Here is a 27,189-nt window from a genome sequence, read left to right on the forward strand (position 1 = left end):
GTAATGACGGTACAAGCCCAAGAATCGTCTCTGGCTTTGGCAGGGTTATTTCCAGTCAGCCGCAACCTCCACCCCCACCCCTCCCGGCCTTTGCCATCAATAAGTTCTTACAGAGCTGCGTGGCTTTTTCATTGATTGATAAGCCTTGAATGACACGGACACAGAGCAAAGCCTCACTCCGAGGCCGACGCGCCCGACAAAGCCCAAAAACGCGAGCGAGCGAGAGAGTCACAAAGAAAACGGAGAGTGACGCGTTTCCTAATCATTATGCGGCATCCCTGACTCGCTGTGTCACCCCGTCGCTTCCGCCCGGGCTTACGCGCCCCTCAAACGTCCGCCCCCCCCCCCTGCCGGGCACGTCCGCGGCTCGTGGACAAATAACCCGTGATTAGCGGGCATTTCTACGGCGCCGTAATGAGAGGGTGCTTCGCGGCTCCTCCAACAGGATTAGCCTCTATTGATTAGACTAGCCTAGCATTGGCCTCACAAGTGCAAATGGTGGATTGGGGGGGGGGGGGGGGGCATTTCTATAAATGGGTAATGAGTGGTGCTGCGGAATGCCACGCCGTGCCATGAGAATGGGATTAGGGGCTATTAATCAGACAAGAGGCTCGCACAAGTCATTAGCCGGCCCGGCGGCAAAGTCGGTGCGTCTGCGGGATGATTCCTGCGCTCCAAATTGGGTTTGGCTGTGTTGTTGCCAGCCGCTCCCTTTGCTACAAATCGCCCCTGAAAGTCTTTTAATACCCTACCCCGTGGCCCCTCGTTCCTTGACGGCTCTCCTCGTCCTTTCCTGTCATCCTCTTCAAAGACGGCGTCGAGTGGAGACCCTCGCGGTCGTGCGGATTGCAGGCGCGTCACGTATAATATTAATAGCATCCATTCATCCGTGCATTTTCCTTCGGCGCTCGTCTTCTTTCGGGTCGCAGGTGAGACGAAGCCTATCCCAGAAGACTTTGGGCAAAAGGTGGGGTAAACGCTGAACCAGTCATCAGCCAATCATGGGGCATTGGACCATATGGATTAAGTATGTACAGGTTTATGGTGACCATATGTTTCATCCCAGCGGAACACCATCTGGTGGAAAAATAACCTCATTTTTTAAAAATGAGTACGTAATTATGCTGCCACTTTTCAAGGTTAAAATCTTCAGCCGCATTTGACTGGTGGCCAAAAGTTAGCACGCCACCGTACCCCAAACGTGGAAGCGTTGCGTGCGTAGATTCCGCGTCCGGATCACCAGTTGACAGCGCTAGCTTAGCGCTACACTTGTGGAATGAAGAGGGTTCATTGTTGTCAGGGTCATAGGTTACAGCTGCCGGCAACCGGTCGTGGTTTTCCAAAAAAGTAAAAGTACCTTTGTTGGGAAAATCCAATTTTAGTAGCTAAATACAGAAGTTATCGATACTAGAATCAGGGAAGAACCAGACGACAGCATTATTAAATCCAGGTTTAGGGTCTTATTTGTGCTGGTCCAGTCGGGTTCCTGTTCTAATGAGTCAAATTGGGAGGTATTCAAATCTGGAAACAAAAAAAAAAGCAAGGCAGGACTCTTCTGCCCGAGGTTTCCAGAAACGTTGCTCCTTTTCCCACACTGTCTTTTCTTGAACAGGCAAGTGCAACAAGTGCGTCCACGACGCGACGCGGAACCTTGTCGGCGTCTCGATCCGAGGTCCTCTCGTTATTCGCCAGCTTAAAAAAAAAAGAAAAAAAAAAATTCAATACGTCGTTTCTGGCTGGCGGGCGTTTGTGAATAAAAGTGTCTATTCAAGAAGCCGAAGCTGTCTTTCCTCGACGGCCAGAGAAGCCATGTGAACTAAGAGGGAAAGAGGCTGACAAGCGTGTTAATTGAATTGTGAGGGGTGGGGGGGATGCAAATCCAGTATCGGCTCTTTGAGATAGTGGGAGGAGTTTTGAACTGATTGGGGATGCCATCTTTTACCCAAATGAATGATCGCGTTGTTTCAGTGTCCCTCCATGCGTCGCCCCCGTTCTTTTATTTCCTTTTACTCTTTCCACACCGTTTTCTGCCCATCACGCTGTCGCCAGATGCGAGATTTTTGTCGCCCCCACCCATGGTAAAAGCTCTGGTAGCAATGCCATTCATAGAAAGACGAGGGTGGTCGGCAGGGGGTGGGGATTTCATTCTGCTGCACTTGTCTGTGTCGCTTCAGGGCAGAGCCCGCGTAGATCACCACAACTTAGCTCGCCGTTTTTTTTTTTTTTACGTTGTGCTTTCAGGCTGTGGTCACATGCACTATGGCGTCTGTCATGTGGTTCACAAATCATTACGATGTTTTGAGGCATGCGTTTTAGGTGAACCGCAGGGCTAAAAGTGTCCGCTGCAGCCGCGCTACTTGTGCAAAATCCGTTTCCAATGTTTTGATTCGGAAAAATGACTGACTGAAGAGCACGTCTCCTGTAGTCGCTCTTTGTTTCGCAACATTTGGTAGACACGGAATGGCGGAGCCGTCTGGGCTACTGTCGTTGTTCATAGTAACATACTATTTTGGCAGATATATTTTTAAAATGGTGGTTTCGATTGACCCTTGTCGAATTTACAACCGTCTAACTTCAGTGTGGCGTTGTTTGCCATTTCGTAGGCTGATGTTCGCAAGTTTTGTAAACAACAATCCGAAACCTTTTTTTTTTTTTTATGCGATGGACTGTAATAGAAACAAATACAAACAAATTATTAAAAATTAGGAGGTAGAAACAATGAACCGATACAGCTGTGTCAGTAGCAGACTTCCGAATCGATCTGCAACTCGCAGAAATCGATTGTAGTGTTGTGCATTGGCTATTGTGAGACGAAGATTCTTGCAAATGGTCCATAAGTGGCTCGATGTTGCCGACCCTCACCTCGGTATGTCACCGACAGCCTTAACATGTCTGACAACGCAACAACACCATCACTGACATCCTTGGTGGAACTGCTGATTCACACGGAACGATTTTCAACCCGCCAGGAAAGCGAAAATATGACATGTGCAGCGGTTTCGGGTTTTACAAAAGGCGCGGGGAGCTCGTGCCGTGCCATTTGTGAGCTATGCTGAGCATTTTGGAACTACAACAACAAATTTAGACTTTCACGTCATGAGAAAACACACGAGAGAAGTACGGTCAGTTGAAATCCAGCAAAATGCAGGATTGTGCTATCAGTGCCAGGCTAGCACGCGGTAAAAACCTTTATACACGGATCTACTTCTGGAATTCAAAGACCGAGCATTAATATTTATGAGTCTTGCTATGGCTTGTTTTTATAGATGTATACATTTTGACTTTACGATCCTGTCAAGCAAAATGTTAATCCAGCAATGTTTAGGTTTTTTTTTTTTTTTGTCCGTGTGTAAAAATAAATCCATTGACATGGGATTTTGTCGTTGCTTATTTTTACGGTGCCATAAAGCAACAACGCTCGGGGATACGTGGTCTTTATAGAACCGGCTTCTTTACGTCTGACATCTACATTATCAAACGCTAACTGTTGCATTGTTTCCACGACGTATTACATCGCAAGGCTCCCAAAAGGGCTCACAAATCCTGTCGAAGTGTTCCACTCTTAAAGACATGGTTTTGTTTTTTGTGTGTGTTTTTTTTTTTTTTTAAAATCACACCCCACCTACCTCGATACTGTATGCAGTAAATCAACCTCACGCCAGAGATTTCCAATCCTACTGTGAAGGTATCTTGATAGTATTAGACCAGGCCAGTCCAAAGAAAAGAACACGGGACTGTCACCCCGTTGAATGAGGGTCATTGTTAACGCTAATCCAGTTCTGCTATTCTTGGAGTGTCTTCACCTCTTCGTCCCTTCTCTGATCCGTCTCCCCACCCGACACGGATCTGTGGCTCCGGGCCCCTTGAGATCATACTTTTCACCTCCGCTAACCCCGAACCTTTCGCTGCTTCTTTTCCTTTTTTTTTTTTTTTTTTTTAAAAAAACCGCTGTCAAAATCCTCCTCATCGGTCGACAGCCGTCGCCACTGCTGTCATTTTGGCTTCCCGGCGCGTGTCTGCTTCCTCCAGAGAGAGGAAGCGACGTGCCAGGAAGTGCTTTTATCCGGCAGTGATCTGATCCGATGTGAGATTGAGACGAGCGCAGGATTGAAGCCTTCGCCCGCTTGCCCACGGGGAAGTAAATGACGAAGAGGCGTCCGCATCGCGACCGCTCTCCCTTCATTTTTCTTTTAAATATCCGACCGACAGAACAAGTATGGCAGCCCTCTGGTGACTGCCACAGTACTAAAGCGGTACTTAAAAAAATGACCTGCTTCAAAATGATTATGTTATCGTTTCCTTTAACGGTAATGGATCAATACGCTGATGTCAAATATCAATATAGCAGCAACGAAACAAGAATTCTTAAAAATGACAGTTTGGTTGGAACGGTCACTTTAAGCAGAGTACTGCGCATCAATAATTCTGAATATCGCAAGATTGTAAATCCTTTTTTTTTTGCTGAATCATAACGTCCTCAACGCTTTCATTTAATCAGCTACTCATGTGATCTTCAATGTCCAATGGGAGGAAGTTGGAGTACTTGGAGAAAACCCTCATAAGTGCTGAGAACACGTAAACTGAAGAACCTCGGAACTCTGAGGTCGACTTGCAAACCGCATCTATCGTGCTGCTGAAGGCAATGTTATTAGTCGAAAACAAAAACAAAGAAACAAAAAAAAAAAAACGGTAAATTTAAATGTTCTAAACAATGCCGTACTGGACTGCTGGTGGCGCTGTGTGCTGGGTTGAAAGAGTGAATGATGATTGGTGGTGAAGTGAGGAATTGAGTGATGAAGAGGGTTCATCGGAGTAGTTGTCAGTTCTTGGCCACCAGCAGCCTGTCAGTGCCTCTGTCGGGAAGCTGCAATATTTATTATTTAAGTTATAGATGCTACAATCGGAGCAGGACCAGACATATTTTTTTCTTAACATTTTTTACTAAAACCAGGTTGTTTTGGGTCAGTTCGAACTGCTAAAATCTGGAAAAACCAAGGTAGGACTCTCTTGCCCAGAGTTTCCAGGAATGATGTTCCCGATCTGGGAGATTGTCAACAATCTGTTCAAAGTAGCGTAAAACAGCACAATTTAAAATATTTGATTATTGGCTGTCAGGAGTCACTCCACCATTCCGTGTCCTAAACTACAAGTTTACATGGCAGACCTGATTTGTATGTGTGCCCACAGTTTTGTATTATCGACCAAAGCATCTGCGGGAGAAAACAAACCTCCCGGCTCCTCTCATTTTCCGAGGCACGAAGCGCCCTTCCACGCGACTAAACTCTTATTTATTTTTTTTTTTTAATATAACTCACAGCACAAGTCCCAAGGATCGATAAAAGATTATATGAATCTTTCAGAATTTGCTTTGGGTCACCCTAACAAGGCCATAGATTGTCTTTTTAGGACTTTAATAGGGGAGGGGGGAAAAAAAACATCCCGCTGAGAATAGAATTTTCTCACGCCAGAGCAAGATCTGCAATCTTCTGTGTATTCTGGTCCAAACGCGATGGTCCTAATTCCCGTTCATCCACCGCTAATACGATTTTTTTTGTTTTTTTCCCCCCAGAGCCGTGTATCTAGCTATCCATCCATTTTCTACACTGCTTATCCTCACTGAGGTGAGCCGGAGCTTATCCCAGCTGGCTTTGGGGGAAAAAAGATGGAATTCACTCTGGACTGTTTTGCCAGCCAAAAGCAAGGCACATATCGCCAAACGACCACTCACGCCGACGTTCACGCTTACAATTTAGAGCGGTAATTCTCAAAGTATGGAACGTGTACCACCAGAGTCCCTGAATCAAACGTTCAAAATGTTAAAATATGGGCAATTAGTGTCCTGTTTTGAATCCAGTACAGGAGGACATTTGTGAATTAGTTCAGTTGGGGTGGCAAATTCATTATACATTATACATGATCATGTCCGTGCATAATCCAGCCTCGCCACAGTGTGTGTTAATAATACAAGATCTATGTACCGCTATCTATGTGATGTATTTGGAGCCTGATCATTTTAAAAAACATTTTTTAGCTTTGTAGACGACATCGATTTTAAAACTGAAAGAATCATCCATCCGAATCCCTTCAATGCAACTGCCGCGCTAAATATTTACACACACACACACACACACACACACACACACACACATACACACACACACACACACACACAACACACACACACACACACACACACACACACACACATATATATATCTATCTTTGTGTATTTCCATCCATGTAACTTCCAAACGGCGGCCCTTTGCCAACGCAACTTTCCGTCCACTGGCCTCTAGACAAAACACTTTCAAATCAATCTGGAATGACTAAATGCTCGTGCCGAACTGTTCTTAGATGTGGCGAAGTCGCTTTGAGGCACTTTGCAAAAAATTACCAAGTGTGATTATTGCGACACATGCCTGAGTAATTCGCGAGAAACCCAGAAGTGTAGACGAAGACCCTAACTAGTTCATTTTGAAATTCTGCAGTTTAAGTTATGTCACTAGGATTTGTATTCTGGTGGGATCTCATGCTTATTTTAACTTGGGACAGTTTTTTTTTTTTTTTTTTGGGGGGGGGGGGGACTATTTTAGACATTGTATTGCGCGATGTAGTTTGACATCAATTTTACCCCAAGATCTTTAGGGGTTACATGAGCCCAGACCAAGACTTTGATTAAATTGAAGGGTTGAGACTGAATCAAGACCAAGAGTCGGAGCTGTTGAGACCATGACTTTCGAAGGATTTCCCTTGAAACCATGTGAAGATGATGATATTGACAGCTCGAGGCAGAGTTGAGACCGAGACCCCTTCAAACCCGGTTGAGACCAAGACCAGGTTAAGGCTCATAAGGCGTGGCCCCTCCAGTTAATAAGGGCTATTTGAGGTCAGTAGTGTGACCCTGGAACAAATTCCTTACCTTGCCTTGGGTCTTAAAAAATGTTCTGAAATGGAATTTGTGTTTAATCCAGTCTTTTAACTGCAAGTATATCTATTTTTTTTTTTTTTAATAGTTCTCTGCTTCGGATAACGCGAAGAACAATAAAACCAACAATAATACTGAAAGGCAAAATAAATTAAGATGCGGTGGGTCGGTTCTGGAATGTGTTCTTAAAAAAAAAAAAAAAAAAGCACCCCAGAAGCTTTGTATTGATTTGGTGCTCACAACAAAGAACTGCGGGGGGGGGCATCTGAAACCCCTCAAAAGCCAAAAAGCTCCAGGCGGTCCCTGCTGACCCATCAAGGGTTTGTTCCAGAAAGTCAGGCAAGCGGGACCAGGCCTGCTCCCCCCCCCCCCCCCCCATCTCACTTTCGTGATTCCGGCCCTTTTTGCATGTCGAGCGCCACAATGCAAATACTCCGAGGCACTCATGCAAAATTGCACTTTCCTCCCACGCACACTCTCTTGGCAGTGCCTTGCTGACTTTATGGATGTTCACCGTTTGACATTTTCTCTTGTTGACTCTATACGGCCCCCGCCCCACCCTTCTGCCCTCATTCGCATCCTCTCCTTGCGTCCTTTCTCTCTCCGTTTCTGCCGTCTTTTGTGCGGCATCCCTTTAACGCTTGACCGGCCGTGCCTGGACTCTTGACTTCAAAGAGCCGTTTTATTCATCAGTCACTCGTCGAAGAAAGAGCGGGGCGCTAAAAGAGAGGGAGGGGATGGCGATTGAGTGTATTAAAAAAAAAAAAAAACGAGGAGGGGGGGGGATAAGTGTATGAAAATGAGGCACGAGAGTGCGAAAGAGGATCTGCCCTTGACCGCGTGGGACCTGTGCAGTCAAAAGCTTGCAAAAAAGCCAAAGTGGATCCCAAAGACTATGATGGGATACAGACTTTGAGGGGGTCAAGACTGAAACTTTCAAATCTTGAGGATTGTGAAAACCCAAGGCTCCGAGGGTTTGAATCCATTTTGAGACCCGGACTTTGAGAGGGTGAGACCAAGACTTTCTGAGCGTGAGTCCAAGTTGAGACCGAGACTTAACATGGAGGATAGTGGACCTAAAGGGCCTCAGACCAAGAATAGACAAAGACTGGGAGGGGTTGAGACCAATTAGACATCCAAATTTGGACAGATTGAAACCAAGACTGAGGGGCGAGACTTTCAGCTTGTGTTCCCAATTTTCGGGCCGACGATCCGACTCCACTTTACAACGATGGATCCCTCATTGAAGCGTCCAAACGCCAACTTGCTATGAACGCTCGGCCACCGCAAGACTCGCCAAGAACCGATCAGAGTAAACCCGTTTTCCCTTTTTTACATTTGAATTACAGCGATCCAATCAGAGCAAAGCTCATTTACATATGCAATATTCATCCGCCCATCTCAATTGCCAGGCGTAAAAGACCAACTCGAATATGAATGGCCTCAAATAGGGAATCGTCGGTATTTTCAACACATATTATCGTGCAAACCGGATAGAAGGACATCAAAGGTGATTAATTTTTTTTCTTTTTTTTTTAAATGGACGGCATGGGACTTTTAAAGGAGCTACGACACAGTCAAGACCAAGACTTTGCGGGGTTGAGAGCGAGTGAACAAATGCATGAAAAGTCAACGAAAGAAACTGCTGGGAAAAAAAAAAAAAGTTTTCAAAACTTTTGACCTGAAGGGTGTTTGCCGATAACGTGATCCCTCTTTCTTTTCTAACTATCCTCTTTCCTTCTCATCTTCCCCTTCTTCTTTTCTCCCTCACAACAAAGCCTTGCAGTAATCGGCACCTGCCCGCTGTTGGCAGGGCCTTCTGAAATCTCACCTTTTGTGTTCGCTGACATTCTCATATTTATTTATTTTATCCCCCCACCTGCCACATATTGCTGCTATTCTCAGGTGGCTTGCGAGTTTTCAGGCCATTGGGAATGGCTATTGTGTCCCCCTCTCAGCTGGAGTCCTGCTCAGACCCAGAAAACAGAAATGTCACCTTCGCTCCGTCAGCCGACTTGCAAAAGATGCGCCGTTTACACCTGCGCCTGATTGTCAGTCTTTTTATCGCCCCGTTGTTGATGTTTCTCTCCCTTAAGTAATAACCGGTGAGCCAGCATCTTGTCACGCTCCTCGTGCTTTCCGTTGCTCTATGACTCACGGCGTGCTCGAGAGCAGGTTTGGAACCTTTGACCCCTTTCCCGGGCCGGCTGTGCCCAACCGGCAAGAATCGTATATTTGCTCCGCGGAAGTCCGTATCAACGTACGAATACAGACCCTGATCTTTGGGAGCAAAAGTCTTAATTTTTCTTTTAAGAGGACTTGAATTTTCCGTACCTCTTATCCTCACTAGGTACAAGTTAAAGAAAGAAACCGCTGAACCCTTTAGACCTTGTGCTCATTTTGAGCCTACTTCTTTGGCCGCGTGCCACCACGTGCCAGCAGTCACGAGAAACATCGACATGGCGCAGCTGTGCATTAATCACAGGTCTTAATTGAGCTGTAGAGGTGTGGAGTAGTTAATGAAACACCTTGTTTATTTTTTTTAATAATTCAATTCCCATTGCCAGTCACAGCCCATTTGTACTTTCGCTCATCTTTGCGGTTGCACGTGCAAACACCGGAACGAGACTAAAGGCCATTTAATACTGCTGCGGTTGCGCGGTCGGCGACGCTGGCACTGTGAGCTACGAGTTGCCTTGCGCGGCACCTCTGCCTAGCTTGTGCGTAGCCCGCCGCGCACAAGTCAAGAAAGTCGCAAAGCTCCTCTCGTGCTGAACATCGCTGCCTTCTCGATCGATTTTGCGCCATAATTAACCGCATCATCTGGTCATTTAGGTCCATCTGTTCAAGGAAACGCACTTCTACGGTCGCCATTGTTGCCGCTTTGTTCCTTGTTGTGGAGAAAGTAAAAAATAGCTACCAGAGATGATCAAAATGTGCTGATCAAACTCTACGCCGTGCCTTCCTAGCCAATACCACGTGTAGCGACACTTAAGACTTGGAGAAGAACTCGAGCACATTTTCAAAACTGCACTCGTTACGCTCGACTATGAAGGCAAACAACTGCAGTGATGTCAGCGCAGTCGCCGCACGCACGAGCATAAAGGGGCCTGAAGACTTTGGGACTTTGACGGTTGGAGCCTGAATTGTGACCAAGCTTGCTATAGCGTCAAGACCAGGACTTTGAGAGCTTAAGACGAAGACCATAACGACTTGTGATCCACTCGAGATCAATACTTTGCGGGGTTGAGACAAAACTAAGACTTTGAGGTGCCAAGGCCAATTTGAGACCATGACTTTAAGGGGTCGAGGCTCCAAGGGTTGAACAACTGATTCTTGTAACACAACTACAGCCTCATTACTTGCTAGTGAACAAAAGAGCTGCATATTTTATGTATTGTAGCAAACCTTCAGTTGCGTTACGTGGATTATTGCGAGCGTTTTATCAAAGCCAACTGTCTTTGGGACACTGAAGGACTCCAAGGCCGCAAGTCTGACGCTGCACACCAGGTTGTTGATCGACCTTGGAGTTCTCCTTTACATTGTGTAAGCAGACGCTAAAGTATATTGTCTGTCTTTTTACTGTTACAGGAGGACATTTTCTCACAGCCGAGTATTTATTTGTGGCGACTCGTCATGTAGCGTTAGCCAAATGGGTGTTATGCATGGCACTTGTGCTTTTGTAATAATTCAGCATACACTTGTATATTTTGCAAGTGACGGAGATACCGTATCATTTATAATAAAATAATTACATACACGTTTGCAGGCTCGATGCGAGTTAGCCACATGAACCTTTCAACGTCTCCGATGTGTCCGTGTCCAAAACCTGGTGAGTGTTGATTTGTCGACCACAAGCTATAACTGTCATTGCTTCAAGTGACTTAAAAAAAAAAAAAAATAATTAAAATTTGGCAGGGTTGTTGACCAACACTGTGTGGCGTATCAAATTTACAGGACATTTTTATTTTCACTTCACAAGGACTTTAACTAGCATGGCTGATGTCCTCAAATATATGAACACACCAGGCCCATTCGAGGCCTGGCCGGGGAAAAAAATAAACTATATATATATATATATATATATATATATATTATATATATATATATATATATATATATATTTTACTGCTTTCCTCCACAACAGGCATGAGACGCATCAACCTTAATGCTAGATGCGAAAACATGAAGCAACCACTCAAAAGAAAACGTGGCTGGTATGAGAAAATTGTCCTCTAGCGGGTACGCAAAAACAAATAAATAAATAAATAAAGACGGCGCCGAATGGAGACGTACGGAGCGGATGCAGGTCTCAATTGGAAGCAGTGGACAGAGGAGATCTTGAGGATCGTTTTTCAAAGGACGACCAATCATTTTTCGGTCTAACTCACATGTTGAGAGTGGACTATTTTCACTTTGTTGATGATTTCAAGTTGTTTTGCTTCTTCCTGTTTTTCCAATGGGTTACAATTACAAATTGGTGAAGTAAAGCAGTTGCATTTTTTTGGGGGGGGTGGGGGCGCAAGACAGAACGTGACAGAGTGTGCAGTGGACTTTTGTTTGGATTTTGTGGATTATTTCTAGTTGGGGTGTTGCAATCACACACCCCCTGTCCCCCCACCAGACTCCAAGGCAATTGATTTGGCGTCTCTGTAGCCGTTACAGAGTTTGAGCCGATCAGTCAGCAATGCTTTAAGGAGAAAATAAAAAAATATTTACATTATATATATATATATATATATATATATATATATATATATATACTTTTGTAATAATTTTAACATTGTATGCAGGATTCCTACATTGCTATTCCATCTACTCAAACTATTGATGAATTGCCTCCTCAAATGCAACAAGTGGGGCACAAGTTTGCCTGTCACAAAATAATTCACGCTCATTAGATTTTTATTTGACGGTAATATGTCGAAATGCAACAATTTTGCCAAGCTGTCACTCGTTCAGCCTTTCGATGATACCGTTCAGGGGAGCTGTTTGGTCTCACTGGACTCATATCAGGCGTCATATGGCAGGCAAAGAAAATACTACTTTTTAGAACTACTGGCCGCGAAACCGCAACGTCTCCGCATCTCACTCCGTGTATCTTTTTTTCCCCTGAATCTGCTGCGGTTGAGCACGAAAACTTGTGGTCATTTCTTTTCACCCCTCGAGCAGAACCCACGCTCTGGAGAGTGGCACGATTTGGGATGCGCTGCCCGGCTACAGAACCACAAACTGCTGCCGGAAGCAGTCTCTGTTACTGTCACTCTTAAAATATCAGTACTAAAAAAAAAAAAAAAATGTTCCATCGTGTAATATAAAACTAATTTATCACTGTTCCATTAGTCAATCTCTTTGTACCCTGGGATTATTTAAAAAAAAAAAAAATGGGAACATGAAAAATCGTATCTTTTCCATCCGATACAGACCTGAATTTAATGACCTGGTTAGCCTCAATTTCCAATCTCCCAATTGGATCAGGAAAACTCTAATTTCTAGTTTTTCTCTTTATCTCTGCTGTGCAAGGTGACAGTTATTACCGGCGACTATTATCAATTACATGACTGATCATTCAGTGAACTTTTTTCTTAATTTTATGGGTTATTTGTAGACATTGTTTGTTTCGTTAGTGCAGTTTAGTGGTTACCATGATCAACTTGTGAGATGAGCCATCAGATTAATATTACAACACTCATATTGTGCATTCGCCTGTCCGTGAACGATTATAGAGTGGACATTTTTTTACAATCTGGGGATTACTTTGGATCGTTTTTGTTTATTTCAATTGTGTAATATCACAGTTATTATGAATAGGTGGTGAGAGCAGCGCTGACATTGATCATATGACACATATTGACACGTGCCCATGGCTTTATATTTGCGGGGCACCGCCCTTGACCTCTAACCTTTTCATGATTGCACAATAATATCATCCAAGACATGGTGTGATGCCTTCTGGAGCCTGAAGAGCGAATCACATACACACACACACACACACACAAGGGAGGGAGGGGGGGGATTTTTATGCCAATTGTAAACTTTGATGTATTCACGGTCTTATTATAATTAGGTTTACCCGTCATTTGTTTTGCAGCTGTCCTCTTTCTTTCTTTCAGAAATTCCCATCTTTTTTTTGCCGTTTCAAGGACCACCAGACCCCCGCCCCCACAGACTTCACGGGTGGGTGGGGGGTACTTGTGTTGCCCAGAGAGGCAGGCTTTGGCATGCAGACAACGGGCTTTTTTAGATCACACGACAGGCAAAAAAAAAGTCAGAATGCGTCAGATATTTAGAATACGCTTTCATGAGCGCAATCTCCGCGAGGCTCCAGAAAAAGGAGCCGTCTCACACGGCGTTTGCTGAAAAAAAAAAAAATTAACATTTGTTTTCCGTTCTGGGGGAAAATCGGGCGCTCCGCCCGCTCCCAGTATGCCGCCTTCTCGTTAAATTTGCCTTTTAAAGGCAGAGAAAGCCACAGAGACAAACGGGATGTCAGAAATAATGGCCCGCTGAGCTATTAATTGCATAAGCTCAGCCTGTTTTTGCTTATTCAGAACAAAACGAGATTGCGGCATCTGTGTGTGCTTTGCATTTGTCAAATTCTCTCTTTGTTTGCAAAAGAAACTACGTAGCCCTTTTCTATAACGTTATTTACAAAGAGGTGGAACTTGATCTGAAGAAGGATTTACAGATTGAGGAAAATAAGATAAAATTGGGATAAAGGAATTATTTCAATTTCGCAACATTTCAATCACAATGGAACTTCTCCCGTCTGGCTCATACTACAAATAGCGGAGTCCCTCCGGCTTTCCGAAACGCTAGATACTGCTTTATAACACAGCATGTCGCGCATTGTCAGTTTTTCGTACGCCTCGGCTTTTGTGCGATTTGATTTTCAATTTTTTTTTGTTTTTTTACCCAGTTTGTGCACACAACACAAAAAAAAATTGCCTGGTAATGCATATCAACAATAGCATAATAAAAGCCTGAAAATCTGGCGCTCGTATAAACTAGGTATCTTTTGTGAGCTGGCTGATGACATCCCGCACAAAGTTTTTTTTTTTTTTTTTTTTTGCCATGCAGCTGAGTATGAGCAGGACTCCAGCAGTGAAGGGACACAATAGCGATTCCCAATGACCTGAAAACAAGCTAAGCACCTGAGAAAATTGTTAATACACCGGGGTAGGGACTAAGATAAAAAATATATATACAATAATAAAGAAAATGCAAGGACACAGGTGTGTGTTACTCTCATAAATAGCAAATACTACCTTCCTCTTTGCCGTTTTTATTGCGTTTCTGGCTCAGGTACAGGTAAAATTCTTGCCTTATGATGATTGACACAAAGCAAGAAAATTACCAATGGACGGCTCGTCAACAAAACAAAAACATCTAAAAACTCAAGAGAGTTCAAACAAAATAGGGTCAACTTGTACGTTAAAGGTCAAGTGTCATGAAATGAATGATTTTTTTGTAAGTTATTAATGAAAAAACGGCAGCTGGTATGGACCCATCCGTTTTTTTTTCCCCACCACAAAACATGATTTTGACGTATATGGCTTTTTGTAAATCCCGCCAACGAAAATCCTCTCGAGGGATTTGTTTTCAAGAAGAAGCAGGAGGTGACGTACGGGCCAGGAGCCTTTGTTTCTATTAGTTTAACCTGCGGGAACGTAGCTCGTTGTTCCTTCGTGTTAGCCAAAATGCCGGCTCGTTGCATTGCTGGATATTGCTCGAACACTTGGGTGAATGGATTTACCATTCATAAGTTCATAAGAGACCCGGTTTGTCAGGAAAAATGGATTGCACGGGTGCAAAGGACAAGAGCTTCGTGGGTCCCAAACTACAGGTAGGTGTGTATACAGCTTCTAAAGAAAAAAATTGTTTGGGGCGGACCATGTAATCCGTTTCTCATAACCTAGCAAAAGATCTGCGTACGTATGATAGGGATGCTAAATGTGTCGACGTGCACGTCGGATTGGTGCTACGTCGGCTCGCCGGCGAATGTTGCCGCGTCGGCCTCGCGGACAACAGCGGCTATGAGCAACGCCGCTGACAACGGCGCACTCAGCCGTCTGCAACGACAAGGAAGCTGGTCGGACGGGGAGACGGTTTGGCTGTGATCCGCATATCATTTAAATATGACTCGAAACAATTACAGTAATATTGCCCCGGTAACTTCACTCAGTTGCGAGATGTTCTATTGTTCGAAAAGAGCTTCCGTGTCAGAAGGGGCTCGTTCGTCTGTTTTCAATGCCGGGGTGACGTCACTGATGGGAGATGCAGCCAATATGGCGACCACTTAGATGTCGTCGAATGACATTTCCGCAACTTTGCGCACGGATGACGCACTCGCCGCTCGTATTTATTTTTCCGTATAGACACTGAAGTGAATAATGTTATATGCATTTTGCATTACAATATTGATAGGGATGACACTTGACTTTTAAGGTACCACTGCGCAGTCGGTAAATGTGAGGGTGTCGGCCTCAGTGTTGCAGTACTTGGTTGTTTAGTTGAATACTTGGACGCGAGCCGCATCAGTTTCCGGGCTAACGTGCCGGCCGCTGCGTTAGATCTCCTTTGAAAGCATCGATGCATATGCATGGCACTACACGCGTCTGTTGTCAGCCTGTCTTTTGATTAATTTAACGTCGGTGGGGGAGGAATAAAAGCCCCCCGCCGCATGCTCACCTTCCGACGACACGCGCATGCGAACGTGGAGGAAATATGCTTCCTGACAGCTTCGGACCGCTGGCGGCGTCTCGCGGGAAAGCCGACCCCACGGAATTCGAGATGCCATTTCTCATCTCTTGCCTTCCCTCCCTTAGTCTCTCTGTGTCTTACCTTTGCCCCCCCCCCTTTCTCTCCCTTCCCGCTGTTGTCATCTCCTTCGTATCTCCTCCCGTCCGTCTGATGGAAGGCGACAGATGCCAGCAGGCTTCTATCAGGCATGGCACACACCCGCTCGCTCGTCTTTCGCGCCTCCCCTCCATTTGTTGCCTCTCTTGGCAGTTTCCTTCGTCCCTCCCCTCCTCCCCCGGCGGTTTTTCCTTGAGTCGACATCTGAAACGCAGCTGACTCCCACCTGGTGGAAGCTCTGTCTATTAAAACCAAACTAGCGGTACATTCTCCAACTAAATAACAAAAAGTAAACAAACGGCTTCAATCATTTCGTTATGGCGCTGATATTTACGTCGGAGTGATTGATGTCGAGCTAAACAAGTTTTGTGTACCTGCAAAAGCACATCGGCAGACGTGACGTACACTAGCCACAGGCTGAGGTGCACTTTGCTTGTTTACCGAGTGGAGTTGTGGTTAGAGTGTGGAGCAGAGTTGTACTTTCTGTTTCTGAGCTAATACGTTTGCGTGCCTGTATGCCTTGCAACCATTAAAAAAACATCTGGCTACAAAAAGTGAGTATGGCACTGATACACCCCGGTTGATACCAACGAGGTTTTGTAGCTATGTGGCATTTTGAAGAAAGAAAGTCCTCTGTAGATTTCAGGTCAATTTCGATAAACAGGCACGTATATTAATGTATTGACAATTACAGTGAAGAAAATAAGTATTTGAACACCCTGCTATATTCCAAGTTCTGCCACTTAGGAATCATGGAGGGGTCTGAAATTTTCATCGTAGCTGCTTGTCCACAGTGAGAGAGATAATCTAAAAAGAAAAATCCAGAAATCACAATATACAATTTATTTGTGTGATACAGCTGCAAACAAGTATTTGAACACCTGTCTATCATCCCTACTGTGAAGCATGGGGGTGGTAGCATCATGCTTTGGGGGTGTTTTTCTCCAGATGGGACAGGACGACTGCGGATTTGGGGAACAACCTCTTTCCCTCAGTCGGAGCACTGAAGATGGGTCATGGCCGGGTCTTTCAACATGACAATGACCAGAAGCACACAGCCAGGAAAACCAAGGAGTGGCTCCGTAAGAAGCACATCAAGGTTCTGGCGTGGCCTAGCCAGTCTCCAGACCTAAACCCAATAGAAAATCTTTGGAGGGATCTGAAACTCCGTGATTCTCAGCAACAGCCCAGAAACCTGTCTTATATAGATCTGATCTGTGTGGAACTGTGGGCTAAAATCCCTCCTGCAGTGTGTGCAAACCCGCTGAACAACTACAGGAAACATTTGACCAAACAAAGGCTACTGTACTAAATATTAACATTGGTTTTTGCAGTTGTTCAAATACTTATTTGCAGCTGTATCACAAGTAAGTCGTTAAAAAAAAAAAAAAAAATCATACAGTGATTTCTGGATTTTTCTTTTTACTGTAGATTATCTCACAGTGGTCATGTACCTCCGATGAAAATTTCAGACCCCTCCATGATTTCCAAATGGGAGAACTTGCAATATAGCAGGCTGTTCAAATACTTATTTTCTTCACTGCATCACTGTTACAATCTGCTTCCATTAAAGGGTGTTTTGCAGTTGAAAAATATATATATATGTATATTTTATTGTATCAAAACTGTCAGTATAGACCTGAAAATTTTACATCAAGCGTGACAAGGTTTCCGTCATTTGCGTCATACACTCAAAGCTGGTCACTAGCGTATTCTTGGAACCGTTCACCTGTCACCTTGGGATTCAGGAGCTTTGTTGAAAATGTGGTGAAATAGCGACAATCGAAATAGAAAAAAAAAAAAAAAGAGTAACTGAGCATAAGCGTAAGACTCCCTCAAAAAGCTCTCCAGGCAAAAAAGGTGTGGAATGAACATTTCTGCTCGAAAGGTGGTTTTATTGCCTCTTTTTGAATTGTAAATGATTCTGCATTCCCCGAATTTGTGGGGGGGGTCCATTGATGTGAGGCTGCAGTAAAATCTAGCTCGCAGTTTTAAAACCCGCTAACTCTCTTTTACGTCAGCGCCGACAGATGCCGGCAGGCTTCTCTCAGGCGTTGGCGCGCATCCGCTCGCTTCTCTTTCGCGCCTCCCCGTCCTGTTTGTCACCCCCCCCCCCAGTTCGACTTGGATTGCCATCTAAAAAGCGGGCGCCTCCCACCTGGCGGAAGATTTGGAAAGAGACGAGGGGGGGGGGGGCGTTTGGGAATCACTCCCCCTGTGCTGTTTTTCCCCTCTCCTACCTGTCCATCTGCTGGGCTCATCCAAGGGAGGCATCAGGGAGCTCTTGCTGTGTGTGGTCCCCCCCCCCCCCCCCACCCCCCCCCCCCACCATAGCTCTCATTCATTTATAATGAGGTGTCAAGACATCCTCACCGCCAACAACACCACCGCCCGCCTAACACTATATTTTTTTTTTTTTTCTAACAGTCACGGATTTTGGCACGCTGTCTTCATATTAGTCCCAGCCTAGCACGTTTCCCCCCCACCTGCCTTGTGTTTGCCGGCCTCCTCGTCGTACCTTTTGTTGACCGAATGTTGTCTTTTTCTTTTTATCGCGCGTTCCTTTGCCAGGCCGCGCGCAACCGAGGGCAATGTTTTCACATTTTATTCGCACTTTTCCACCTGTTGCCAACGCGCGAGCGAACACGTAATCCGGCACCCGCTGTTGGGGATCTTAGTAAATCAGATCCTCGCTGGGGGAAGTGAACAACTTCTCGTCGTTTATTCCTCTCATACGGTATTTATGTGCATTCCAGTCGTTGATTTGCATTTAAAAAAAAGCAAACCTTTTTCCTTTTGACACATTTAGTCCGCCCCCTCATTAACGAGCCTCTTTATTTACCCTCCATGTTCTTTCTTTCCTCTTTTTCATGGTCGCCCACCTACGCCGCCTTTCTGTTGAACCTCTTCTGCAACAGGTAAGACCTTTTTGTTTTTTCTTTTTTAAATTGTCTTGCCTGTTTATCACTGTGCTTTTCATACACTTTATCACGTTGCGCCACGCACTCACACTTTGTCGGTTTGACACGCACTCGCGGTCCGAGATCTCGCCCGCGTTCAAAATGCCGGCGTTGATTCGCGACGCTAGTTAAACGTTAGCTCGACTTTTTGACGGGCCGAAGGTCTGCGTGTCTTTATTTGATCTCCCCAGCAGATTGCTTGTGTGTGTGTTTGCTTACCCCGTTGGGACGTCTGTGTTATTCCAGGCGGGATTCAGCCTTTGCCTTCCTTCCTTCCTTCCTTTCGTTCGTTCTTCCTTCCTTTCATTCTTGCCGCTTTGGCCCCAGTTTGTCATATTGTGATTTGTTTGTTTTCTTTACTGCTGGCAGCTTCTCTCCACCCGTCTCACTTAGTTCTTCCTTGCACCTGTTTGGACACGTGTGATTGTCTGTGTAAGTCGGTGGCGCCTTGAGATACGAGTTTTAGCTGTTCCGTGAACACGCTTGTAACTTATAACAATGTTATATCAAATCATCTTTTCCCCATTGAAATGAAAAAAATAGCACTATAATATTGTCCTAACATCTGACTTACTATTGCAACATACACTATATATAACTAAATGGAATGTAACCGCTTAAACTGTTTTTGACACACTTTTTGCTTCAGTTCAATGGACATTATGCTGCTCCTTGTGCAGTGCCCACCTTGGCCACCTGGGGCAGTATAATACAGATAGGAGACATCACTCATCAGCAGTATTGTTTGTCATTTTTCACAGCAAATAAAGAATACAGACGTGAAGTATTATTAGATTAACCACATATGCATCACATAGCTGCTTTATCATTATGCTCGGGAATAAAACAGAAAAGTCATGTTTTTATGAAAATTGAAAGAAGAATTGTTTACCATCTGCTTGTTGTCAAGAGAGTTGGGTTTATTACCGGTGTGCCCCACCCGTTTTTCCAGGTTTTTCCTCACAAGCAAGGCAAAACATTGGCGGTATCACGAAAAACCCGTAAGCGTGGTCACTCGTAGCAGTGTGTTACGGCACCAATGTACACGCTAATGGAACAATTGTGTATTTTTTCAGGAATTAAATCGCTGTTCCCGATAGCGTAAAAGTTGAATGTGCATAGTCAGAGAGAAACTGGCCCTCGTTTTGTGTCAACCGCCTGAGACAAATGGGAGATGAAATCAGATTTGGCCAATATCGCCCCTGAAAATCTTGGAAAGTCAATATTTCTGAGTTGGCATTAATTCTGATTGATGCTTGGTGGCTCCTTGCGCCATTTATCATTTGTTTTTAAGTCTCCTCTCTTGCATCTCGCTCTTTTCTCCCTGAAGCACTTTTGCCTTTCACAATCTGTGCAAAGTATGTCTTTGCAGAGACCGGCGTCCTGCTTCCTCCCACACAATTTTATGTGTGTGTGTTTGTCTGCATATAGTCATCCATCTTGATGTGTGTTTGTCCTTGTTCTGTGACGCACGGGAAGGGGTCCCGCTAATGTCGTCAAACTCTGTTTCTTCCTTCTAAGGAGCGAACGATCGTAGACAATAACAGCCCAGGTTCCAGCACAACTTCATTCGGAGTTTCAATGTTTTCCACTTTAAAACTATCACGGCAAACTTCCAAAACCATCGTGTATAGAACGCATGGGTCGGACGAGACCCTACCACACGAAGTGAGGACAAAAAGGGTAGCTCGTGTACCCAGTTGTCCAAAGAGAGGCATTCCCAAGCCAGCCAAGAAACATAGTCTCTCCAGCGTGTCCTGGGGGTCTCCTTCCGGTGGGACAGGCCCGGAACACTTCACCTGGGAGGCGTCCAGGAGGCATCCGGATCAGATGCCCCAGCCGCCTCATGTGGCTCCTCTCAATGCGGAGGACTAGCGGCTCGACACTGAGCCCCTCCCTGATGACCGAGCTTCTCACCCAATCTCTAAGGGAGAGCCCGGACACCCCGCGGCCGCTTGTATCCGGGATCTTGTTCTTTCGGTTACGACCCACAGCTGAGGGTAGGAACGTAGATCGACTGGTAAATTGAGAGCTTCGCCTTTTGACTTAGCTCCCTCGTACTCCCAAGTATTCCAGCAATACTTTTTTTCTATTGCTCCAACCTAGGACAGCAGTTGTCAAAACAAAGTCTTTTCATTTTGCTGCGGCACAAAATAGCGACACAAATATGTATATTCCATTTCAACGTGATTAACCAAATAAACACACAAGCATATGACGCAGTATATGATTGGCTAACCCGAGTTAAAACACATTTACTGCCATTGACGGCTTTTGAAGTCAAAGATCCACGTTAACTGGAAGGGCTGGCGGTGTAAGAACCAACTAAATTCTCGTTCGCTGACTCAACAGAGCAGGCTCTGCTTTTTAAAGCCACACACGCATACATTTAAATTCACAGATACTACACTGTGGAATGTGAGCATGGTGACTGAGTGGACAAAAATCTCACGTGCATATTTTGTGTTGATATTGAGCATAATTCTTGTCATGGAGGCTTGAGGAAGGTAACCCCCTTGATAAACTATCGGGAAAATTTATGGGGAGGCATTTATTAAAGATGTTTTGGTTTTTTTTGTCATTTGTGGTAGGGTTCGTACCCAATCCCCCCTCATGAGTGCCACTAATCACATCGTTAGCACCTTTGCTAGCGACTCTCCTGCATCTGTAGTAATTGCTGGCTAGGAAGACGCGAGAAATGGGCCAAACATGCGCCCTGCCCGCATGCCACTAATGGGAGCTGCGGACACTTGCGGCCGCCCTTTGACAAATATCTGAAGGTCGTTTTTTTTTTTTTTTTTTTTATACAACCACCGCCATCATCACCCTTTTATCATTTTTTTCCTTCACTCGCTTTCCTTTTTTTTCCCTCCCCCCTGCCATGCCTCCTATACACCGGCCGCCGGGAAGGAGAAGAAAAGATGACCCAGATAGGAGGTACAAATGAATGCAGGGAGAGAAAGAGAAGAGGGCTGACAGGTCCATAGATTTACGGGGCTGACACCTGTTTGGCGCCGGCGCTCCATCAAAACATTCTTTCCTCCGCCGCCTCAATTTGTCTTTTCCTCTCGCTCTCTCGGAACAAAAGGACAAGAGAACAGGAGGGGACAGATGGAACGCGCCGTGCGGGGTGCCGGAGGAGGGAGGGCCGGGCCGTCTTTGCGTCACTTTGATCGCGTGTGTACGCCTTTTTTTCCAAGCGGGGGCTCACAAACGGCATTATTAACTCATCTGGGTTTTGCATGCGTCCCCCCCGTGTTTTTAGTCAATGCACTTTTAATACACACAAACACACCCACGCACACACAAAGCGGCGCAGGGCGCCTCGACAGCTCCCCGGGCTCCGATCCTGGAAAGGCGAGACAGAAGTGTGCAGCGGAGCATGCTGGGAGAGAAGAAGAGGACCCGGACGTTCATCTCGGAGCCCCCTAGCTCGGTTAATACTTAATATCCCAGCACACACACACGCACACACACACACACACTCTCTCTCTCATTCACTTACACACACAGGCACACACAAACAATTCATAAACACGATCATACATACAAACCTAAGGGCACAGATGTGCGTGTACACACACACACACACACACACACACACACACACACACACACAGACACACTGACACACGCATGCACCGACGACCGTGCTCACTCACACTACATCAAATATTCAAGAGCCCATGAAATAATGATGAACATTGATGGAATGAAACTTGCTAATTTAACGGCGATGTACTCCTTCCTTTGTTGGACAAAAAAAAAAAAAAGTCAATGGTGTACACACATACATGCAGAAGAAGAAAGCGCCAGTGCTTAAAAGTTCAGAATCTTACGACTTGCTCATGCATTCTTATTATTATTATCATGCGGCTGGATTTATTTTCTACTCTGTTTCGGAGATAAAGAAAGAAAAAAACACTTAAATGTGTCGGTCTAAAGGAGATGCATTGGGGGGGAGAAAAAAAAAATGGAGGGCAAATAGGATATTTATTGTTTTAAGAAGACAATTTATATCAACAGGAGAAAAAATTGTCATGTCACGGGAAATTGAAACGGCTTTGTTGCTTTGTCATTGTTATTATTCGCCCGAATAAGTGTTTATTTACATATCCTATTATTCTGAGGTGTTCATGCCAGTGGGGGGAAAAAAAAAAAAGTTTGGTATAAATATGAAGATTAATTTACACTGGCAAAAAAAAAAAACAACCAAAAAAAAAACGCGTACAGTACTGTAGGTAATGGGAAAGTCTGTTCCTGACTTTCCGCTAACCTCCAAAGTCCGGATCTTGCATTTGTTGAACAGTATCTGTCGCGTTGGGCTTCACGCACACCGATATGTGTGTGTAAGTGTGTATAAATATAATATGCTGTGTAAGTAGGGCAGCAGCTCTGTTCGCCTCAGCGCAAACAGAGTGGGAAGTGCAGGCCCCGTTGCCACAATGATTAGAAACGCTGGCCACTATATGTAGCATTGAAATGGAAGTTTGTTAATCAGTTAATTAAATCAGCTAATTAAATCATTGTTTGGAGGCGGGGGTGTTTTTCTCGACTCCTTTCCCGGCCAGCAGCGCCGAGGACTTGAGCACGTGCGAACGTGGGGGATGTTCTAGCGATAAGGACGCGCAAGGCGAGAAAGAGTCTCTTTTACGCCTTTGTCAAAGTCGTGTTTATTCTCTTCTGGCTTTATTAAGCCATCCGGATTCTATCCTCCGCCACGCTTACTCCTGAGTGACTTTAAACGCTTTCCAACATCTTCGGCGTCACATTCCCCCATGTGGCAAATTATATGCGCGTGCGCGCGGTGCATATTTTACACTGATGTCAGCGTTTGGATGCCAAATCGCCGACTTTGGAGCGTTGCGATGCCGGGGGTGTTTTTCTCGTTAAAAACAATCTGCATTAATGTTGCATTATCCAGCACAGTTTTTGTGCTCTCCGAGCTGCCAGACGTCATTGGAAACATGCGAGAATGTTTCTTCTGGTACGCATGAACTCCAATCGAAACAACGAGGTGACAATTATTTGAACGACTTTCACGCTCGGTGTCGGAACACAGCGAGGTGCTACTCAATGGCCGGGAAAAAAGGGAAGCTGCGATCGGGATAAAAATTGCTTGGGAGAGAGTTAAAAGCTGCGGAAGATTAAGAGAGAAGCAGCTGGAATCAAAATATGGCAGAGGAGCACTCGGGGAAGTGTGCGTACCTCTGCCAAGGTTTATGCAAAGTCTGGTCAAAAAAAACAAAAAAAAAAAATGAAACGGTCAAAGTTGCTCTTGAGCCCTTATGCTGTCGTTTGCATAACAAAGTGATTGCGTATTGACAAATGTAACAGGAAGCGTCCCGCATATCCGAGTTAAGAGAATGAAAATTAACGGCTCTCATTGGAGTGCAGACTTCCACCAAGCCAAAGTGGTTTAAAATGATCCGTTTTACTGAAAAGTCAGGACTTGCCAGCCAACACTGGTCAACCCCTTCAAAAAAATGTTAAGTAAATTGAGATGAGGTCATCATTATGTAGATTTATGTACTTTTTGAGACATTTTTGTCCTCTGTGCCAGGACATTTTACTCATGTAAAATATGCGCAAGGGTTCAATCGATGTTGGGAAACACAAAAATATTCCTGGATCTGTAATGAAATGAAAATGTCCCACAACGTTAACTATTCGGGAGAGGCAATTAGGTGAAAGGTCACCCCCGCGGAAACACATTTGTGCACCCCATTTTTCTGAGTCGTAACCACGCAGACGGCAGTCAAAACTGAGCCAAGGCGCGACATCCGGACCGGGGCTTCCTGCGGCTTTCAAAACTACAGCGCAAATTGAGATAGCAAAAGTTTTGTTTGGGTGACCACTGTGATTTGTTGTGTCACGACCCAAGGGCTGTTTTGGCGAAGCCGCGGATGGTACGGGAAGATAGCGACGCAAGTAGCCTTTTCGTGCAGACGCGATCGCTCACAACAGCGAGACCTGGGAAGTCGAAAGAATGTGACATCTTCTCCTGCGGTGACCTCGGACGGCTCGGGTCCGGGATCCCTACTGCTCAGCAGATTGGCACTCCAGATCTCTCTTTGCTTCGCCCTTTAATCTACCCCCCACCACGACCCCCGACTCCACATATAATCCCTCCCCTGCGGTCCCTTGCGCTGACAGGTGGAGGCCGTGCCGGCTCGTCCTTGGCCAGCGTGGCGCGATGCTGGATCAGGCCGGATCAGACCTGAGTCACCCTGAGCCCGCGTAGTTTGGAGAGATGAGGGCATCAGGAGAGGATTTTGAAGAATTGTGAAACTCTCGCACCGCATGCTACTGGAAACTGACTTGTTCACGCAACTGAGCTTTAACAAGTCGCCTACTTTTTTTTCCCCCGGTACTTTTACCGCACGCTATATAAGAAAAGAATATGAGAGTATGTGTCACTGCATAATTGGCAGGCAATTTTATTCAACGTTTGAACCTTCCCTTGCCTCGACAGGTGTTCCGTCTGTAAGGATGGAACTGCTCTTGAGTGCTGTTGCTGCCATGTGCAAGACCAATACTAGAAGTTTCTTTAAGTGAACTGATTATGTGGGAAATAATAAAAAAAAAAAAAAAAAAAAAAGGAAATAGACTATTTTAATCGTCAAAGTTTGTGTAAAACTTTTAAGATGCGTCAAACTGTAACAAATGCTAATAGTAAACTCTGGGTGCAGCATCTCAGTGCCTTAAAGCATTGGCTTGGCCTCTGCGCTAAGACTGCGTTTAAAGTATTTCTAAGATTAAAACTGAGGCGGTGAAAAAATTTCATCCCCACCCAAAAAAATATTGTTCAAAACTGAATTTTAGGATAACTGGGGCAAAATCAAATCGGGCTTTCACTGTATATTGACGAAAATGAATTGAATCAAACTAATAATCGATAAAAAAATCAGTCGCTCATTTTCCCAGTCAATATCAAGGAGGTATTTCCACATTTCTTTTCCTGACTGGTTATGTTGGTTGTTTCCTGAAATGCAAATTCCAGTGTGAGAGGGGATCATTTGGACGACGTTGTTTTCACGAGAATGCTGTGGTAAACAAATTGTTTAGTTGGTCAGACTTTTTCGTTCATCTTCCCTTGAAAGGAGTCTTTTGGACACGCTTAAATTGGTTAGTACTGCCTTTGCCGTGGTTTTAGACATTTAACTTTATCTCGGAGGTCATAGTTACAAAATCCAAGCCGAGGCTAAACGAAGAGGCCGACGCTTTCCAGCTCCATGTGAAGAGGCCTATACATGCCAGAGCTAATTTGTTTAAAATACAGCTTTTTGGTCCGAAGCCCAGTTTCAGACTTACTTTTTCTCCCCCCCCCCCCCCCTTGCCTTAAAGACCCCCCACCCCCACCCTCCCATATAAGAAACACAGTTTGAGGCGTGCATGCCCCTCTCCTGGCAAACGTCCCTGGATTCATGGGAATGTCAAGTGATTGACATTGAAGCAGCAGAAAGGAATGCAGCAGTTCTCCATCCAGACATGGTGCAAAAACAATACCGTAACATCCAGAAGGGCAAATGAAAACCTCATGTGGCCCCCCGCACACGCTTCATCCTCCAATGGAAGTTGTTTTTCGTTTGACGCAAACTTGAACGGCAGATAATGGCTTCCACTGAAGGTAGGAAATTGGGCTTCGTACGGTGATGTTTTATTCTGGCTATGTTCACATGTTGGCAGGGGACGTATAAACATTTGAGAGTCATTGCCTCGTTTAAAAAAAAAAAAAAAAAAAAAAGAAAAAGAAAATCTTGCTGGAATAGCCACGGTGGCGCCTCCTGCTGATAGAAGGAAATAAATCAGCAATCGTCTGACAATATTCGGAGTGCATCAATCCCCTTGTACTCAATGAAGAGCGTACGTAACTTGAAATGACTTTCAAACTCGTGAAAACTTAAGAATTTGGCCCAAGGATGACAAAAGTATTCATAAACACGAACAAAGCTTAGTTTTAAATTACTTGTAGTATTCGGGCCCCACTGCAAAGCAGAGTTATATGGCGAATCTGAGTCTGAGAAGATATTTTTTTTTCCCAAAAAATTGTTTTTTTATAAACGTCAGCTTTTTTCCTTGTCATAATGCTACAATGTTTTTTTTTAAAGGGAAACATCACAATATTCAAAATTAAAAGCTGAAATATAATGAAAACAATTAAAATATGGAACAAGTGAACTCCAAATTACAACTTTAAAATGTTTTCCAAAAATACAACTTAAATTCCTCATCTACTCTTGCACCTTTTTTCCTAAATTACTTTATTCCTTTAAAAAAACTGAATTTAATTTTTAAATTATATTGCACCTTTATTCCTAAAAAAGCTTTAAAAAAACCACTATTTTTAGTATATATTGTGTATTTCTTTCATTTTGTTATAGTCTTAATACTTGTTTGTAATTCTAGAAACGTAATCATCTAAATAATTACGTAGATTTAGTT

General features: G+C 44.6%; 2 protein-coding genes across 5 annotated transcripts in view; one reads left to right on the forward strand and one right to left on the reverse strand.

Annotated features, from left to right (window-relative positions):
* uggt1 (UDP-glucose glycoprotein glucosyltransferase 1) overlaps nt 1-27,189 on the reverse strand; it is a 207,237-nt gene that overhangs the window by 140,404 nt on the left and 39,644 nt on the right. Inside the window, exon 3 of the mRNA XM_061843555.1 lies at nt 18,964-19,150. The gene's annotated coding sequence lies outside the window, so the exon portion shown is untranslated. The remainder of the gene's footprint in view (nt 1-18,963; nt 19,151-27,189) is intronic.
* Nucleotides 1-27,189, forward strand: part of hs6st1a (heparan sulfate 6-O-sulfotransferase 1a) — a 75,422-nt gene that overhangs the window by 13,282 nt on the left and 34,951 nt on the right. The gene's annotated exons all lie outside the window — the stretch shown is intronic.

This window comes from Syngnathoides biaculeatus, chromosome 15, assembly GCF_019802595.1.
Source record: "Syngnathoides biaculeatus isolate LvHL_M chromosome 15, ASM1980259v1, whole genome shotgun sequence".
In the NCBI taxonomy this organism is placed as follows: domain Eukaryota; kingdom Metazoa; phylum Chordata; class Actinopteri; order Syngnathiformes; family Syngnathidae; genus Syngnathoides; species Syngnathoides biaculeatus.